The sequence below is a fragment of the Schistocerca americana genome, chromosome 3 (genome assembly GCF_021461395.2).
Source record: "Schistocerca americana isolate TAMUIC-IGC-003095 chromosome 3, iqSchAmer2.1, whole genome shotgun sequence".
Lineage (NCBI taxonomy): Eukaryota > Metazoa > Arthropoda > Insecta > Orthoptera > Acrididae > Schistocerca > Schistocerca americana.
The window spans coordinates 541,532,177-541,551,772 of NC_060121.1; positions in this window are offsets into that span (position 1 = coordinate 541,532,177).

Below are 19,596 nucleotides of genomic sequence, written 5' to 3' on the forward strand. Positions count from 1 at the left end.
ATGCCATCAAGATGAAGAGGTGCAGGTGATCCACAATAATATTCACGCCGTCTACAGCCGTTTGGTGCCTCGATCACTGGCACAGGTCCCATGGAAGCCCCGATGAATGTCCCCCATAGCATAACACTGACCTAGCAGCCTGCCTCCATAGCGCGGTGCGCGTTCCGAGCAGCCATTCGCCTGGATGGTGGCATATCTGTACAAAGATATTGACCTGGTGTAACAATAAACGTGAATCAGCAGTTCAGGCGACACGTTTCCATTGTTCCATAGTCAAATCTAGACTTTCCCTGGCACATCGCAATCGTGATTAACGATGTCGCTGGATCTGCATGGGAACAAGTAGGTGTCGTCTATTGCGGAACCCTATGTCCAACAATGTTTAGTAAATGGTGTGCCCCAGAACGCTCGTACCTGCAGCAACATTGTACTCTACTGGCAGATCTGCCACAGGTGACCGTCTACGCTGTTTCACAGGTCGGAAAACCCTCCGACCTCCAGGTTGCCAGATGCGTGAACGTCCAACACCTTGTCGCCTCTTCGCGATTTTGCCGCTTCTCAACCACATTCCATGGTGCTCACGAAAGCAGCACGTCAACAGCCGACCAACTTCGCCGTTTCCGAGACGCTCGTTCTCAGACGCCGGGACGTAACAGTCTGCTCTTTGTCAGCGTCGCTTACGTCACTGAATTTCCGTATTTTCGGCTCGTACCGTCGCTAGAAATGGCTCTCTATTCACTTCTGCTCCAGTTATGTACTCTCCTTAACGTGTCATGTATCCGCAACGCCTCCAGGCGGCATTCAGTCTTCCGCTGGACAGTGATCATAATTTTTTGGGTCGTCATTGTAGTTGCATTCATTCTTTCAAACAGTGTGCCTTCCTGGTCTTTCGGACACTAGCGATGTGAAAGTCATACAAGCAATTTTTAACGTTCATTACAGTCAAACGAGCAACACCAGTCCAAACGTCTAAGCTTCTTACCAGCTGGCGAAAAATCTTACTGATATCTGCAGCCTGCTTCTAGTGTCTAACGGCCTCGATGCTTATCTTATCAATACGTTGTTCTTTCGCAGTTCTGGAGCACAGCGATAAGAGGTCATATCTCGTGAAGACAACGCAGCTGCAAGATTTTGCACTCTTTGTGCACAGCATACTCCTGCCTCGTACAACGTTTTTCCACTAACTTACCCTCACTCCATTCCTGAAAGCAGATTCTTCACTAAGTATCATGCTAATAGGAGTCTGAGACTGGGATCACATTTCTATCCAACTTCGTTCTCATCAACACCATCGAATAACGGCATCATTTCATTATCTGCAGTAGTCAAATTATGTCTCCTGTCGTGCATTTAACGGCAGGCACATCGTGAGCGTACAAGAGCCGCTAATCACTGGGGAGAGGGGGGTTTGGAGCTAACTGCTACATCACATCTTGTTTAGAGGTGTTCTTTAAATCACTTATTTTGAAAAGGTAGGTAATAAGTTTGGAAAGCAGAAAGTAAAACTTTTTTGTAAATTATCGACATTTGTCATTTCAGAAACGTTTATCATTTTTTTAGGGTTTTCGTAACTCATTTGGTAAAAATGGAATCCTTATAGGATCACTTTGCTGTACGTCTGTCAGTCTGTATTTCAGACTGTATTTCCTCGGGAACTGGTAGCGGCAGTACGTTGGTAGTTGTGTCACGTGCTATGATGTACTTCCCTTTGGTGGTGTACAAAACTGAAGCTTCTAAGATAATGTATTCAAGAGATACACAATTTATGACACATATTTTGCTACTCAAACTCCCCCATTAAAGGTCGCGAGGTTTGAAACGCCATGTCACGGATTGTGCGGCCCCTCCCGCCGGAGGTTCGAGTCCTCCCTCGGGCATGGCTGTATGTGTTGTTCTTAGCATAAGTTAGTGTGTTAGTTAGTTTAAGTAGTGTGTAAGTCCAGGGACTGCTGACCTCAGCAGTTTGGTCCCTTATGAAGCCACACACATTTGAACATTTTGAACACTCATCAAAACTGTAGGATAGTTCCCACTGACTTATAAACATGAAATCCGGCAGTAGGCAAGGTTTCACAGTACAAGTAACGGACAAAAATCCTAAATTTGTGAATTTGTAATTATATCACACGATTTTCTTTTCCTTTTTAATTTCTGGTAGGACCTGTTTTTCTCAGAAACAGTAAACGTATCAAGTTGACATTTGTGTCACACACTAAACTCTATAGTTCCTTGGCGACGCAATAAATGTAAGCGTCTAAGTCAATGCAATCAAAAGATAGGCCGTTTATGACACATATTTTGAAACTCGAAAACTCACTCATCGAAACATATAGGGTGCTTACTGTTGGTCTGTTGTTGTTGTTGTGGTCTTCAGTCCTGAGACTGGTTTGATGCAGCTCTCCATGCTACCCTATCCTGTGCAAGCTTCTTCATCTCCCAGTACTTACTGCAACCTTCATCCTTCTGAATCTGATTAGTGTATTCATCCCTTGGTTTCCCTCTACGATTTTTGCCCCCCACGCTGCCCTCCAATGCTAAATTTGTGATCCCTTGATGCCTCAGAACATGTCCTACTAACCGGTCCCTTCTTTTTGTCAAGTTGTGCCACAAACTCCTCTTCTCCCCAATTCTATTCAATACTTCATCATTAGTCTGTTGATCTATAATCGTAAAATTTGTTAAGAAGTAAGGTTTCACCGTACAAATAAACGTAAAAATCCTTAAGTCGTGAAATTATAATTATATCACAGGAAAAAAAAAATTCTTTGCCATTTGTTGTCCGATTGCCCTCGCTCCGTCTGCTAAGACCCCTTTTTCTCTGGAACGGTTAGACATATAAAGTTGAAATTTGTCGCATACTGAAGTCTGTTCCTTGGCGGTGTATAAATCTAAGCTTCTACGTAAGTGCAAACAAAAGATGCACTTATTTATGGCACATATTTTAATACTCGCATGCTCACTCATCATAACCTATAGGGCACTTCCCGATGACCAAGAAACACGAAATTTGGAGGGAAGTAAGGTTCAACAATACACATAAAGGAAAAAAATGCCGTAATGTGTATTAATTCGAAATCAACATATATACACGTCAAAAAAAGGTTTACATCACTCAGGTTCCCACAACTCCTGAAGATACACGTTGACTGTTTTGTATCACAGACACAGTCCCCTTGACTGTTCAGAGATGTCACTAAACCCACCCAAAGACGTAAACAACCATGCATGAGCAGCGCCTATTAGACGGATGGGGTCCGACAGCCCATCAGTTCGTCTTTCCACCAGGAAGAAGGTACACGGCTCGTGTTTCCTGTAGTTCAACCATGCCTAGATGGTCAATAACACGCTTCGATCGCATCCGCATTGTTACTTTGTGCCAGGAAGGGCTCTCAACAAGGGAAGTGTCCAGGCGTATCGGAGTGAACCAAAGCGATGTTGTTCGGACATGGAGGAGATAGAGAGGGACAGGAACTCTCGATGACATGCCTCGCTCAGCCCGCCCAAGGGCTACTACTGCAGTGGATAAGCGCTACCTACGGATTATGGCTCGGAGGAACCCTGACAGCAACGCCAGCATGTTGAATAATGCTTTTCGTGCAGCCACAGGGCGTCGTGATACGACTCAAACTGTGCGCAAAAGGCTGCAAGATGCACAATTTCTCTCCTCACGTCCATGGCGAGGTCAATCTTTGCAACCACGCCTCCACGCAGCGCGGTACATATGGGTCCAACAACATGCCGAATGGACCGCTCAGGATTGGCATCACGTTCTCCTCACCGATGAGTGTCGCATGTGCCTTCAATCACACAACCGTCGGAGACGTGTCTGGAGGCAACCCGGTGAGCCATAATCCGTAGGCGGCAAGACGCAGTCAACACCTATTGAACGCAGTTTTCCGAAATTCCTTCACCAGGGAAGACGAATGGAATATTCCAGAATTTGAAACACGAACAGCTGCTAGCATGAGTTTCTTAGAAGTAGATACCTTAGGGGTTGCGAAGCAACTCAAATCGCTTGATACGGGCAAGTCTTCAGGTCCAGATTGTATACCGATTAGGTTCCTTTCAGATTACGCTGATACAATAGCTCCCTACTTGGCAATCATATACAACCGCCCGCTCACCGATAGATCTGTACCTACAGATTGGAAAATTGCGCAGGTCGCACCAGTGTTTAAGAACGGTAGTAGGAGTAATCCATCGAACTACAGACCTATATCACTGACGTCGGTTTGCAATAGGGTTTTGGAGCATATACTGTATTCAAACATTATGAATCACCTCGAAGGGAACGATCTATTGATATGTAATCAGTATGGTTTCAGAAAACATCGTTCTTGTGCAATGCAGCTAGCTCTTTATTCGCACGAAGTAATGGCCGCTATCGACAGGGGATCTCAAGTTGATTCCGTATTTATAGATTTCCGGAAAGCTTTTGACACCGTTCCTCACAAGCGACTTCTAATCAAGCTGCGGGCCTATGGGGTATCGTCTCAGTTGTGCGACTGGATTCGTGATTTCCTGTCAGGAAGGTCACAGTTCGTAGTAATAGACGGCAAATCATCGAGTAAAACTGTTGTGATATCAGGTGTTCTCCAGGGAAGCGCCCTAGGACCTCTGCTGTTCGTGATCTATATAAATGACCTGGGTGACAATCTGAGCAGTTCTCTTAGGTTGTTCGCAGATGATGCTGTAATTTACCGTCTAGTAAGGTCATCCGAAGACCAGTATCAGTTGCAAAGCGATTTAGAAAAGATTGCTGTATGGTGTGGCAGGTGGCAGTTGACGCTAAATAACGAAAAGTGTGTGGTGATCCACATGAGTTCCAAAAGAAATCCGTTGGAATTCGATTATTCGATAAATAGTACTTTCTCAAGGCTGTCAATTCAACTACGTACCTGGGTGTAAAAATTACGAACAACTTCAGTTGGAAAGACCACATAGATAATATTGTGGGGAAGGCGAACCAAAGGTTGCGTTTCACTGGCAGGACACTTAGAAGATGCAACAAGTCCACTAAAGAGACTGCTTACACTACACTCGTTCGTCCTTTGTTAGAATATTGCTGCGCGGTGTGGGATCCTTACCAGGTGGGATTGATGGAAGACATCGAAAGGGTGCAAAAAAGCTCGTTTTGTTTTATCCCGTAATAGGGGAGAGGGTGTGTGTATTATAAAAGTAAGTGAACAATGTGAGTGCCACTAAAACTCAGAAACAAGTCCCAGTACGATTAAGGGAGTTATATGGTGTGTAGTCCTCTTTTCCCCATCCATGAAGTAGGTTCCAGTTTTTAACTGAAGAAGATATAAGGGCTGGATAGTTTCGCCCTCCAGAAATTTCTACAACGTTCCAGAACATTCGAGAGTATTCGAGATTACAAAGCGAGTTGGGATGGAAGTCATTAAAGCAAAGACTTTTTCGCCGCGGCGAGATCTATTTACGAAATTTCAGTCACCAACTTTCTCTTCCGAATGCGAAAATATTTTGTTGAGCCCAACCTACATAGGTAGGAATGATCATCAAAATAAAATAAGAGAAATCAGAGCTCGAACAGAAAGGTTTAGGTGTTCGTTTCTCCCGCGCGCTGTTCTGGAGTGGAATGGTAGAGAGATAGTATGATTGTGGTTCGATGAACCCTCTGCCAAGCACTTAAAGGCATCTCGCACTGAAGTCCGTGCCAAATTTCGCGCGTCTGTAAATTTTAGCCAATCTTCGGGATTTCACGTTCTTCTGAACTTCGCATGCTTTTTCCATTGCCTCTGCAACAGCGCTCTGACCGGTTTTGTGTACCATGGGGGATCAGTTCCATCTCTGGTAAATTTATGAGGTATGAAGCTCTCAATTGCTGTTGCTACTATATCTTTGAATTTGAGCCACATCTCGTCTACAGTTGCATAGTCAGTTCGGAAGGAATGGGGAGTGTCTCTTAGGAAGGCTTCTAGTGACACTTTATCCGCTTTTTTAAATAAAATTATTTTGCGTTTGTTTCTGGTGGATTTGGAAGAAACGGTATTGAGCCTAGCTACAACGACCTTGTGATCACTAATCCCTGTATCAATCATGATGCTCTCTATTAGCTCTGGATTGTTTATGGCTAAGAGGTCAAGTGTGTTTTCGCAACCATTTACAATTCGCGTGGGTTCGTGGACGAACTGCTAGAAATAATTTTCGGAGAAAGCATTTAGGACAATCTCGGAAGATGTTTTCTGCCTACCACGGGTTTTCAACAAGTATTTTTGCCAACATATCGAGGGAAGGTTGAAGTCCCCACCAACTATAACCGTATGAGTGGGATATTTATTTGATACGAGACTCAAATTTTCTCTGAACTGTTCAGCAACTATATCATCGGAGTCTGGGGGTCGGTAGAAGGAGCCAATTATTAACTTAGTTCGGCTGTTAAGTATAACCTCCACCCAAACCAATTCGCACGGAGTATCTACTTCGACTTCACTACAAGATAAACCACTACTGACAGACACAAACACTCCACCACCAATTCTGCCTAATCTACCTTTCCTGAACACCGTCTGAGACTTCGTAATAATTTCTGCAGAACTTATTTCTGGCTTTACCAGCTTTCTGCACCTATAACGATTTCAGCTTCTGTGCTTTCTATTAGCGCTTGAAGCTCAGGGACTTTCCCAGCACAACTACAACAATTTACAACTACAATTCCGACTGTTCCTTGATCCAAGCACGTCCTGTATTTGCCATGTACCCTTTGAGATTGCAGCTCACCCCGTACTTTCCCGAGGCCTTCTAACCTAAAAAACCGCCCAGTCCACGCCACACAGCCTCCGCTCCCCTTGTAGCCGCCAGCTGAGTGTAGTGAACTCCTGACCTATTCAGCGGAACCCGAAACCCCACCACCCTATGGCGCAAGTCAAGGAATCTGCAGCCAACAGCCGGCCGAAGTGGCCATGCGGTTCTAGGCACTGCAGTCTGGAACCGCGAGACCGCTACGGTCGCAGGTTCGAATCCTGCCTCGGGCATGGATGTGTGTGATGTCCTTAAGTTAGTTAGGTTTAACTAGTTCTAAGTTCTAGGGGACTAATGACCTCAGCAGTTGAGTCCCATAGTGCTCAGAGCCATTTGAACCATTTTTTTGCAGCCAACATGGTCGCAAAACCGTCTGAACCTCTGATTCAGACCTTCCACCCGGCTCTGCACCAAAGGTCCGCAGTCGGTTCTGTCAACGATACTGCAGATGGTGGGCTCTGCCTTCATCTCGTAAGCAAGACCGGCAGCCTTCACCAAATCAGACAGCCGCTGGAATCCAGAGAGAATTTCCTCAGATCCAAAGCGACACACGTCATTAGTGCCGACATGTGCCACCACCTGCAGCTGGCTGCACCCTGTGCTCTTCATGGCATCCGGAAGGACCCTTTCCACATCAGGAATGACTCCACCCGGAATGCACACGGAGTGCACACTGGATTTCTTCCCCTCCTTAGCCGCCATATCCCCAAGGGGCCCCATTACGCGCCTAACATTGGAGCTCCCAACTACCAATAAGCCCACCCCCTGCGATTGCCCAGACCTTGAAGGCTGAGAATCATCCGCTGAAACAGGGCAGGCAGCTGCATCTGGCTCAGCCAGAGACAGTACCTGAAACCTGTTTGTCAGACGCCCCGGGACGGCTTTCTGATCAGCCTCCGGGGACGTCTTTCCCTGCCTGCCATGCCTTGGAACGACCTCCCAATCAACCACAGGTGAGGGCTCAGCCCCACTGTGGGCAGCAACCAGGCCAACCCCAGTGGCAGACCGATCTGGGGACAGACGGGACGACGTTGACATCCCAGTGATACCCAAGTCCGGCTCCCCACAGTGGTGCCCATTGGCAACAGCCTCAAGCTGCGTGACTGAAGTCAACACTGCCTGCAGCTGTGAGCGAAGGGATGCCAACTCAGCCCTCATCCGAACACAGCAACCACAGTCCGTGTCCATTCTAATCGATGTTGAACCACAGTTACTGAAACACGAGTCCAAGCCTAGATAACCTAAGGGAAACACGCAAAGAACGTATGAACTAACCTGTACAAATGCCTAACGACTGCGCTACAATCTGCCTGAATTTACGATTACAGTAACAAAAACTCGAAATTACACCTCCTATACGAAACTCACTCGCAATTTAAGTAAGAATCTACGAAGTAAACACAGAAAAGAAGCTATATTGCTCTACGAGAAGCGCGGACGAGGGAAGGTAAACAATGCAGCCTAACAAACGAAGCATTCCACTGCGACCCGACAAAAGAATATAACAAACACAAACTCGTCGTAACCGGAAAAATGGATAACATCTGTCAATTTTGCAATGCGAAAAAATTCAGTAGAGAAACACCAGGATTCTTTTGCATGAATGGAAAAATTCTATTGTCACCACTGGAAACACCTCCACAGGAATTTCTGCATTACATTACTGGGGAAACTCCAGAATCGAAACACTTCCTTCAAAATATAAAAACGTATAATGCCTGCTACTGAATGAGCTCTTTCGGTGTCACTTCGCTTAACACTAACAGAGATGAAATCGATTATGGTTCTTTTTTTTTTCTTTCATCCAGGGACAAATCTATCACAACATGTAATCACTACTACCACTATCCAACGTAGACCATAAATTTCTGCAAGTATTTTTCATCGGAAATAAAGAAACAGAAACTGATCAGCGATGCACAAATGCCAGTGGACTGAGATGAGAAGTAGTCTGAGATGTACAGAGGATCTTACACGAATACAATCAGCTGATCTACATATTCAAAACAGCACTAGACTGAATGATTTCTGGTTACTATAGTTATAATTTGCACCGACAAAAGACCACACGGAGAACATGAACCTCGATTTAATGCACGTCAGATAGACGAAGTCGCCATAGTCATTGTGGGCGACAAAACACAAGTCGTAACATAACTGCACAACGAAGAAGAGAAAGATTACAATGCATTGCAGAGAGAGACACAGTTCATATGACGCCCTCTAATATCCATTAATATTTGTGCACCGAGAGGACGGATATCATTTTAATGTGAAACAAATTCAACCCGAAACAGGCGTAGAAACAAACAAAAAGCCACTTCCAAGGAGTTCTGAGCGTACCGCTTAATCATCGCAGACAATGAATCATACAGTAACATTCTCAACACTCGGCGTTTACTTCAACAATTTCTGGTAGATATGTATGCAAAAACAAAAGCGGGACGGATGCTTTACATAAGACTGAATCAGAAGACACTACGCACGGAAGAATACATCCACATTCGAGGCGCCATCATAAACGAAGGAAACATTGACGACATTGGAACAAAAACAAGGAATTCCATAGGAAGTCCGAGACACATTCATGAATACACTCAAGACCTAACCACTTCATAATTAAGAATATAGGAAATGGCTCGGTTGCCAACTGGCGTCGTCAATGGGTTGCATTTGAGTCGCTACGTGTGCGGAGGGCACATACACGCGCAACTCGGCGTGGCCAGAAATCAAAGAACAACTAAGATACGAACAAACCCCCACGGATCGACACTACATAATAGCCCGAGTTTTCCGACAAAAGCAATTGAGAGTTATTGAAGTCATCACAAAATTTCACATTTTTGTATCGTTAGATGCTGGATATACACAATCGAATGGCAAAAACGAGGACTGCCTCACTCACAAAATCGCATATGGCTACAAGACAGAATTCATCCCAGGGATAGATTCACGGACCATGTGGGCCATTAAACGCGAATTCGCCGTATATGAGTGATGAAAATGTACAAAAAATACCCAAAATCCTACTTGGACGACAAACAAATCTGAGTTGATGGCTATCCCAGAAACAGAAGACGATCATCCAAAAACGATGGCTTCACATCAAAAATAAGAATACGAGGCAGCGACGAACTGGAAGTAGATAATCTGTGGGTAGTACCATATAATTCCATGCAGACATAACTGTAGAATACTGCAATTCAGTGAAATCCATCAAATATGTCTGTAAGTATGTGAACAACATCAGTGACATGAAAGTACTTCAAATAACCAAAGTCAGCGAACAACAAAACAGGAAAAACGAGATCCTCATGTACCAAAAGGGAAGATTCATCAACAGCAACGAAGCAGCAGGGCGGATTTTCGGTTTTCCCATACACGAACGCGAACCAACTGTGCTACATTTAGCAGTACATGTGGAGAAGTACAGAGAGTTTACTTCACAAAAGACCCAGCCAGAAAAATTACAAGCGAACCACCTCAGAAAACAATATTAATAGCTTTTTACCAACTGAGCCGAACGGATCCATTAGCGAAAACATTACTATATGTCGACGTCCCTACCTATTATTCGTGTAACACAACAAGAAAAACTTTAAACGACAAGAACAAGGAATTCAGATAATCCAGGAGCCATGAAACCTGACGCACTAGGCCAAGTTGTTGTGTACATAGTTCCGGTTAGCGCGTACACAACTTTCCCAATAGAGCGCGCCCTGATAAGCACAACAGCGCAGGCGCAGCGCTCGTCCGTCTCCGCACTACGAGATGGCGCTGTTACAAGAGACGGACCAAATTCTGCTTCCGCCGATCCGCATATTAATATGTAACGCAGCCAATAAGATTGCTGCTAACGTAGAACCTTTTCTCCTCGCGGATCACACTCGCGCAGTGATACCTGAACGCTCGAGGTATTATAACGAGTGTACAGACCTCCGATTAGTCAGTCTGCATTTGTCTGCATTTGTCTGTACCAGTCTATAGTCAAGTTTCAGTCTGCGCCTAATACGATTATCATATTCCTGTACATAGCCACGAAGAGAAATTTATAGACACTTTGTCAAGTATCAGAGATAAGTGAGAATAAGATTAACGTACCAAGAGCAAAGGAACTTCAGAGTCTCAATTGTAAATAGCATCCAGAACCAAGTTAAGTAGTTTTTAGGCTTGTTATTATTTTAATAAATGTGTGTGAAAATTAATCAAGTTCTGTTTAAAGTTGGTCACCGTCAATCTGCTACTCTAAGCGTGCAAGTGACATTTCTATCATCTGACCTAAAGGCAGAAGATAAACACGCTACGATAAGACCACGAGACATATTGCTGACACTCGCCTACTTCGTTAGAGCGACAAGTCAAATAATCTGATGGTGTGTGTACCGAAGGTCTTACAGTACGCACAGCACACAGGTATACACCTTACATTGGAACAACGCCGAATGTTTCTATCTACGGATATTGCTAGATGAAATACGAGGACCAGCAAGTTTCATGTAGCTCAAAACCGTTGACGGTTTCCTATGCCAGGCTTCCAGAGAAGCATGTCAACCACTGGGAATTAACACTACCAGATGTTTTTCTCACAGCCTCAGCTGAACAAATGAAAGACTTATTCGCCATAATTCCAATAACATGTAACCAATCGAATCCAAAACAGCTAAGGAACTCCTTTAAAGAGAAGATGAGTGATGAGTATGAGTAATACAGTACCAAATACGAAAAAGATCATCCTGAACTGGCCATCGAATTCAACGAAGACATCTTCAATGACACACTTATTCACCTAATACAACTTGGAATGCAAACAATACGAAAGGATGCTATGAGTGTGCTAAATAGAGCTTTAAAGAGAATATGAGTGATGAGTATGAGTAATACAGTACAAAATCCGACAAGATCGGCCGGCCGGTGTGACCGTGCGGTTCTAGGCGCTTCAGTCTGGAACCGCGTGACCACTACGGTCGCAGGTTCGAATCCTGCCTCGGACATGGATGTGTGTGATGTCCTTAGGTTAGTTAGGTTTAAGTAGTTCTAAGTTCTAGGGGACTGATGACCACAGATGTTAAGTCCCATAGTGCTCAGAGTCATTTTGAAGCGACAAGATCATCCTGAACTGGCCATCGAATTCAACGACGACATCTTCAATGAAACACTTATTCGCCTAATACAACTTGGAATGCAAACACCTCGAAAGGATGCTATCAGTGTGCTAAATTTCTAAATTCCAAAGGAAAAATGCTGCAACATCAACAAACTACTTCAATACATTACTCACAACAGACCACTCCTTAGCATACTGGATTTCCATTCGGAAGGACGACGGTTCAAACCCGCGTCCGGCCATCCTGATTTAGATTTTGCGTGATTTCTCTAAATCGCTTCAGGCAAATACCGGGATGGTTCCTCGCTGTTCGGTCCCCTCCTCCCGAGTCAACCAACGAACTAACCAAAACACTCCTCAATGACAATCATAAGGAAATTTAGAACGCTATCGTGGGCCGGTTCGATAACAGCACTGGCGGAATTATTTACTTGGACGCAGCAGGCGGCATCGGGAAAACGTTTCTAATAAATCTACTGCTGGCGAAAATACGTCCTAAATAACACATCGATTTGCACTGGCGTCCCCTGGCATTGCAGCCACACTTATGGAAGACGGACGTACAGCCATTCCGCCCTAAAACTACTGTTGATTATAGCCGAAAAACAATTCCCAGTACGTAAACTCTCAAGAGCATCTGGACAGAATGAACTTCTAAAGCAATCTAAAATTATCTTCTGGGACGAATGCACAATAGCACATAAAAATCGTTCGCAACCATGGACAAAACATTGCAAGACTTGCAAGGAAACTCTGAAGCGATGGGAGGAGCTCTACTCATACTCTCTGGAGATTTTCGACAAACTCTTCCAGTTATCCGCAAGTCAACACCAGCAGACGATATCAGTGCATGCTAAAAAGTCACATCTCTGGCCACACATGCAAGTAGTGCGACGAACAAAAAATTATGAAAGTTGAACTATCGAAAGACGAAACAACGGCACATTTAACTCAACAACTTTTACCAATAGGCGAAGGCACCTGACCAGACGACCGACCTCATTAAACTCAACAGTGATTTCTGCAACATTGCCACTCCTGAAAACGATCTCGTCGACCAAATTTATCTAAACATTGTTAGCAACTATGCCAATCGAGACTGGCTGTTTGAAAGGGCAATTTTGACAACTAAAAAGAATATTGTCAACGATAACAACTTTAATATTCAAATGAAAATTTCCGATTAAGAGAGAATATACAAATCGATCGATACGATGGTAAACGTTGAAGAAAGTATGAACTTCTCAACAGAATTTCTAAACTCTTTGTAAGTACCAGGAATACCATTACACTGCCTTCGACGTAAAATTGGATCTCAGATCATCTTACTCAGGAATCTCAAATCAGCAAAACTATGTAATGGAACAAGGTTGACCGCCAAACATCTATCGAGTAACTTTCTCGAAGCCGAACTTATGACTGGAAAGTACGAAGGACACACACTGTTTATCCCCTGAATACCGCTGATTCTACTGAACTGCCATTCCAATTCAGTAGACTAATTTCCAATCAAATTAGCCTACATTTTTACAATCAACAAAGCGCAAAGAAAACTTCAAAATATTGCAGAACCAATCTCAAAGACTTCTGCTCCTCTCAAGGTCAAGTATACGTAGCTTGATGTCAGTTAGAAAATACGAAAAATTTGTACATATACAGGGTGTTACAAAAAGGTACGGCCAAACTTTCAGGAAACATTCCTCACACACAAATAAAGAAAAGATGTTATGTGGACATGTGTCCAGAAATGCTTAATTTCCATGTTAGAGCTCATTTAATTTCGTCCACCTACGCTCAATGGAGCGCGTTATCATGATTTCATACGGGATACTCTACCTGTGCTGCTAGAACATGAGCCATTACAAGTACGACACAACATGTGGTTCATGCGCGATGGAGCTCCTGCACATTTCAGTCGAAGTGTTTGTACGCTTCTCAACAACAGATTCGGTGACCGATGGATTGGTAGAGGCGGACCAATTCCATGGCCTCCACGCTCTCCTGACCTCAACCCTCTTGACTTTCATTTATGGGGGCATTTGAAAGCTCTTCTCTACGCAACCCCGGTACCAAATGTAGAGACTCTTCGTGCTCGTATTGTGGACGGCTGTGATACAATACGCCATTCTCCAGGGCTGCATCAGCGCATCAGGGATTCCATGCAACGGAGGACATTTTGAACATTTCCTGTAACAAAGTGTTTGAAGTCACGCTGGTAAGTTCTGTTGCTGTGTGTTTCCATTCCATGATTAATGTGATTTGAAGAGAAGTAATAAAATGAGCTCTAACATGGAAAGTAAACGTTTCCAGACACATGCCTACATAACATATTTTCTTTCTTTGTGTGTGAGGAATGTTTCCTGAAAGTTTGGCCGTACCTTTTTGTAACACCCTGTATACCCCGAATAACGTAATGAAAAATGTTGTTTATAAATATGTATTGTAAATATTTAGAATATGTTTTCAACAAAATTTTTTCACCTCTTATACTTTAAAGTTCATCCTTTTACTCCAACTACCACACAATCTCATATCAACTCCCTAAGCGAAGCCAGCTACAAAAATTAATAATTTGTAGCTGTTCTCAACAGTTCCGAAGTAATTGGCCGTTTCTTGATTAGCCTCTTAGTGCCTGCAGCGTCTTTAAGGACCAATTGTAAATTGTGACTTCAATAATGAATTAAGTCACAATTTACAATTGGTCCATTGCTGCTTCTTCGCAGACTTGTCCGTAACTTTGCTTAGATCGACCCTTTCGTTCTGTACCGTATATTCAGGCAACTGTTGTTCATAGCGCAATGCAGACTGTTCTTTAAACTGGATACGTTAAATGATTTTCAAATCGATCTTTTATTATTTTAACGTTGCGAAATATTTTTCTTAATTGATTGACCGAGTTATCTGATTTTTTATTTATTTATTTATTTATTTTCGAGATGCATCTTACATACCTGAGCATTGTCGCGGTCGCTTCTACCTCGTTAAGCCCCTTCTATTATCACCGGATAGTTTTCTTATTTTTGTGGCGTTTATGTTTCTTTTTCAGATATCGTCTTAGGCTCGGCCTCCACTCCAAATTTCCGCGCAATTTTTCAGTCGTAAAAATATAACTCATTATTTCCAATACAAGAGCACACATTTGCGGTTAAACAATCGCAGAGATTAAAAAGTTGTCCCATATTCGTAGCGACGTCACTGTCGCTTTGACGAATGGATCACATGAACAGACATGGACACGCACTCACTTGCGAGAGTTTAGTCGCAGTTCTGAAGTCGGCTTGTGCTGTTTTTTTCGTATTATTTTCTAATTTTTCCGCTCTCGTTGCGTTTTTAAGCAGTTTAACAACTAATCTACTGGATGTGATGAACGTACATTAACTTATATTAACAGTGACTGATATGGGATTGCTTTTTAAAGAAACTGAGAAGGGATTAGCTCTTTACAACAAACAATTAAGGAAATATAGTGATCGTAATTTCAAGGAAGAGCTGTGGGCTGAAGTTTATACACAAGCGATTCAAAACTAGAACGAACTTGCAACAAAAGACAAGATAACTAATGATAAGTTTAAATAAATTGACAAATTAGTTATTATAAAAAACGTATTGTAACCCAAATTAAAGAAAACACGTATAGTTGCAATAATTCATATCGTGCTATTAAGAAAACTGTCATTTTACTACTGTTATGAATTAGTGAATTTTACATTTGTTATTTAATTAATGAAATCTTGTACCAATCATTGATTGGATACTGTCATGTTGCCAAGGCACTGAGTCTTGAGGTGAAATGATGTAATTCCCAAAGTAGTTTCTCATTTCGGCATCTGCAAAATCAGCTAGTAAATCAAATCGAGATATTCCTGCCACGAGACACACATAGCATTCATCTTCAACACGTGCTCCATCTTTTCTCTTGACAAAGTTGCGCAATACATAGGATTGCCAGCCGTCCTGATACGTCTAGACCGTCACCAGTATGGAACTTCTTGTTCCGACATCCCAGCAAGACTCGATTTTGTCCGATTTTGCAAATTACTGTCACAATCGTGGCTCAAGTACTGAAGTAACGCCACGTGTTAGCGCAAGACGTAAGTGTAGCCTCAGTTAGTTTTATTTATGTCAACAAGTTTACGTTGAGAAGATGGCCTCACAAATGGCGTCGCATGTTGCGCGTATCCTCCATCGACGACGCAGGCACCTGCTGGATCTAGTGCCATCATTCGAGAAAACACCAGACTTCTCCAGCAGTACGGGGCTGGAACTATTTAATCAGCGCCACGCGAAGAATCAGGCAGTTCCCATCTGAATAGCGAATTGATAAGGCGATTCTTTCTAAACGTAATGCAAACAACTAGTGCACGTTAGTAATGTTTGAAGTGTTTACTGCGGGTATACAGTGCGTGAAGTGTATAGTGACGTGTACTTCCATGGTTGATTGGTTATTGTCAACTGTTTACCGTGTAGTAAACTTAACTTATCACAGCTTGCGAAAATGCCTAAGGATAAAAAGAGAAAGTGTCAGTTTTCGGGTGATTACACAAAAGGGTGGTCTTTTGTGAAGAAAGGACGTGCGGTTTAGGAAGCGTTGTGTAAGATGTGTAGCTGTTTCATCTCAGTAACTCGTGGAGATAAGGCAGATGTGAGGCATCACATTTTTACGAAGAATCGCACAAATAGTTCCAGGTAGCATCAATATCAAAGCCTATTTCGACATTCATGATTAAAGAAGATACTCTGGAAGAAATATTCGTTGCTGCTGCAGAGCTAACAAGAGCTTATGAAGCTGTAAGGCATCATCAGTCCTGCAGTTCTCTTGATTGTACCCTAAAACTGAACGCTAAAATTAATCCTGACTCCAAAATGGCCGCAAAGCAGTCTACAGCCAGGACCAAAGCTACAGCGATGGTTAAAAATATTCTCGCACCACGCTCCATGTCCCAGGTCATAAATCAATTGCAAGAAGTTTCATTTTACTGCGTAGGTACAGACGTATCGAACCACAAGGGTGAAAAGATATTTACTTTAGTTGTTCAATACTATACCGAACAGACGGAATACACTAGAAGCGTTGAAGCTTCACTCGCTAAATAACGAAACATCGGACATGACTGCAAAGTTTTACCTAGACGCTTTGAGACAATTGCAAATTCCGTTAGATAAATTAATCGCTTTTTATGGAGACAATAGCAAAACCAACTTCAGAGGGCTTCATCGACGCGGCGCCAGCGGAATGTGTTTCACCGAATTATAGAATAACTGGTAAAATATGTAGAAGGAATGGGATACCCTGCCCATATTCTGCACAATACTATATCAAGAACTGTTTGAGTCTTAACTGTCGACATTGAAGTGCTTTGGATTCCTTTAAAACAATTTTTTGACGCCGAAGACAGGCCACCTAAAATATGAGTAATCTCAGATTTTTTCAGTAACCCGATCAGTGTAATTTACACGTTATGCAGTCAAACTTCGCTCTGTTTGAAAACACATAAAAAGCATGGAGAAGAATAAAGTTTTGGTAATTGAAAGAAGAAATCGACATCCAAAGATCTCTGAATGAAATGACTACTAATTTTATTGGCATTCAAACCAAAATTAATTTGAACAAATTAAAGAATGAAAACACTATCCAAGAAATAATCAATTTAATTTCGAAATCTGAGGAAGAGACAATGGCTTTCTATACCATAGCATTTGATTACTTAGAGAAATGGGCTAATTCATCTAAAAATATTAATTATTTGATTGGCTAACGCTATCTCAAACCCCAGATTGGATGGTGATTGAAAACACTGTTGGCCGGCCTGTGTGACGGAGCGGTCCTTGGCACTTCAGTCTGGAACCGCGCGACTGCTACGGTCGCAGGTTCGAATCCTGCCTCGGCATGGATGTCTGTGATGTCCTTAGGTTAGTTAGGTTTAAGTTCTATGGGACTGATGACCTCAGATGTTGAGTTCCATAGTGCTCAGAGCCATTTTTGAAAACACTGTTGTATACGTGACTGAAGATGGCGTGAAGATTTCAAGCGGCAACTATTTTCAGGAATAGATGTATCTAAGAGCTATTTAGAAACTAAGCGTGACTCGGAAGAATGGAAGTCTAAGCACTGCGTGGTAGAAAGGTGGATTTACTTTCTTAGGGAAATCGAAAATCCTGAAAGCAAATGCCACTGCTAAAATTATGGGAGTATTTTTTTCTGATCCCGTACACAACGCCACTGTATTTTCGTTGATGTCGGCCCAGTGGACTGATGAAAGAAATCGACTGGTGGCAGGGACTGCGGAATCAGCCTCACAGTGTCAGTTTACAAGCTGACGTGCTGGAGTTCTATAAATGCGTAAGAGGGGAAAAAAACTTGCTGAAAAACGTGAAATTTTCCGAAAAATATAGTGTGCCGACGTCTTCTGCCGCAAGAAGCTACATGTAATTGTGTTCTAAATAAGAAGTAATTATATTAAATAAATTTTTACTTCATTTCTACACCCTCATTCCGAAGAAGTCCCAGCTAGATATGGCTACCTTAGCAATACACAACACTCTTTTACAACACCATCTGCTTACTTTGTTCGTACATCCAATAGACACTGAAAGATATGCCATTTATTGGTCAAAATGCCAAAAGTGCTTTCCAGCTACCTTCGAGCACGGCTTATTCTTTAGTTCCACGCACGTTGTTTCGTTAGAGTCTACTCACTGCGTGTTTTGATTGATCAAATGCCTCACCACCAACAACGGCAAAATGCATTTGTTTCTCCGTAAGGCAGAGTTTGCGCTCGAGCGTTGTTTAAACTAGCATCTCACCAAGTGTTGAATTTTTCTGAATGTTTGAATCAGTGTAAGCACAGAAAGGCCCCTACATCAGAGGCTGTGAAGCTGTAGTCAGGGTCAACTGCAGCGAGCAATACAACTGAAAACAAGTTCTCATAATTGAGAAAGGCGTTAAACGGCTTCTGCACTCTGATGTGTTTGCCGTCAATTACAGCAATGCAGTTGGAGAAATTTGTCCATAGGTATAATTGTTTTGCAAGCTCCTTCCAGTCCTCTTCGGTTTTAGCAGACATATGAAGTGCGTGCAGACATTTCCAAAGTAAAGCACAAGTATCTTTTACAATACTTCCAATAGGACTGACGCGAAAAAGGTATTCAATGTGCAGTGCACTAAAACTGTTTCCTTTGGCGAGGCACCTGGAAATAAAACAGCAAATCAACTTACAAGATCGACCAGTTTAAATAATAATTGAGTTCCATTTCATTACAATTAATCTTTTAGCACTGTTTCAAGAGCTGAGGCCCAGAAAAAGTGGAACAGTTTATAGGACTGTTTTCTAAGAGAGATGGCAGGCCAACAGAAAACAGTATCAGGGCAAAAAAAAAAAAAAGTAAAGGGTTTCCCGCAATGAAAATTATGAAGACTAAGAGCGTTCTCAGGGCAAATCAACCCAGCGTGATAAATCGGCCAATACCAGTTCTGTTGACGAACAGGCTGCGCCTATACTGTCCAGTTAAAAAGGGAGCCTAAAAATGTAATATCGCAAGAAGTATCATTACTGAAGACGAGGGACATTTCATAAATAATGCACAGGTTGGTATTACTGTGGATTTTTTGATGCAGCAACAATGAAAATTATGTGAGGTGCAGTTGGGAGCTTGAGGAAGAAGCATGTGCTTTTGGTTTTTTCGCTGTGAACTCTAACACAAAATTGTCGAATAGTAGACATGGACCCAGC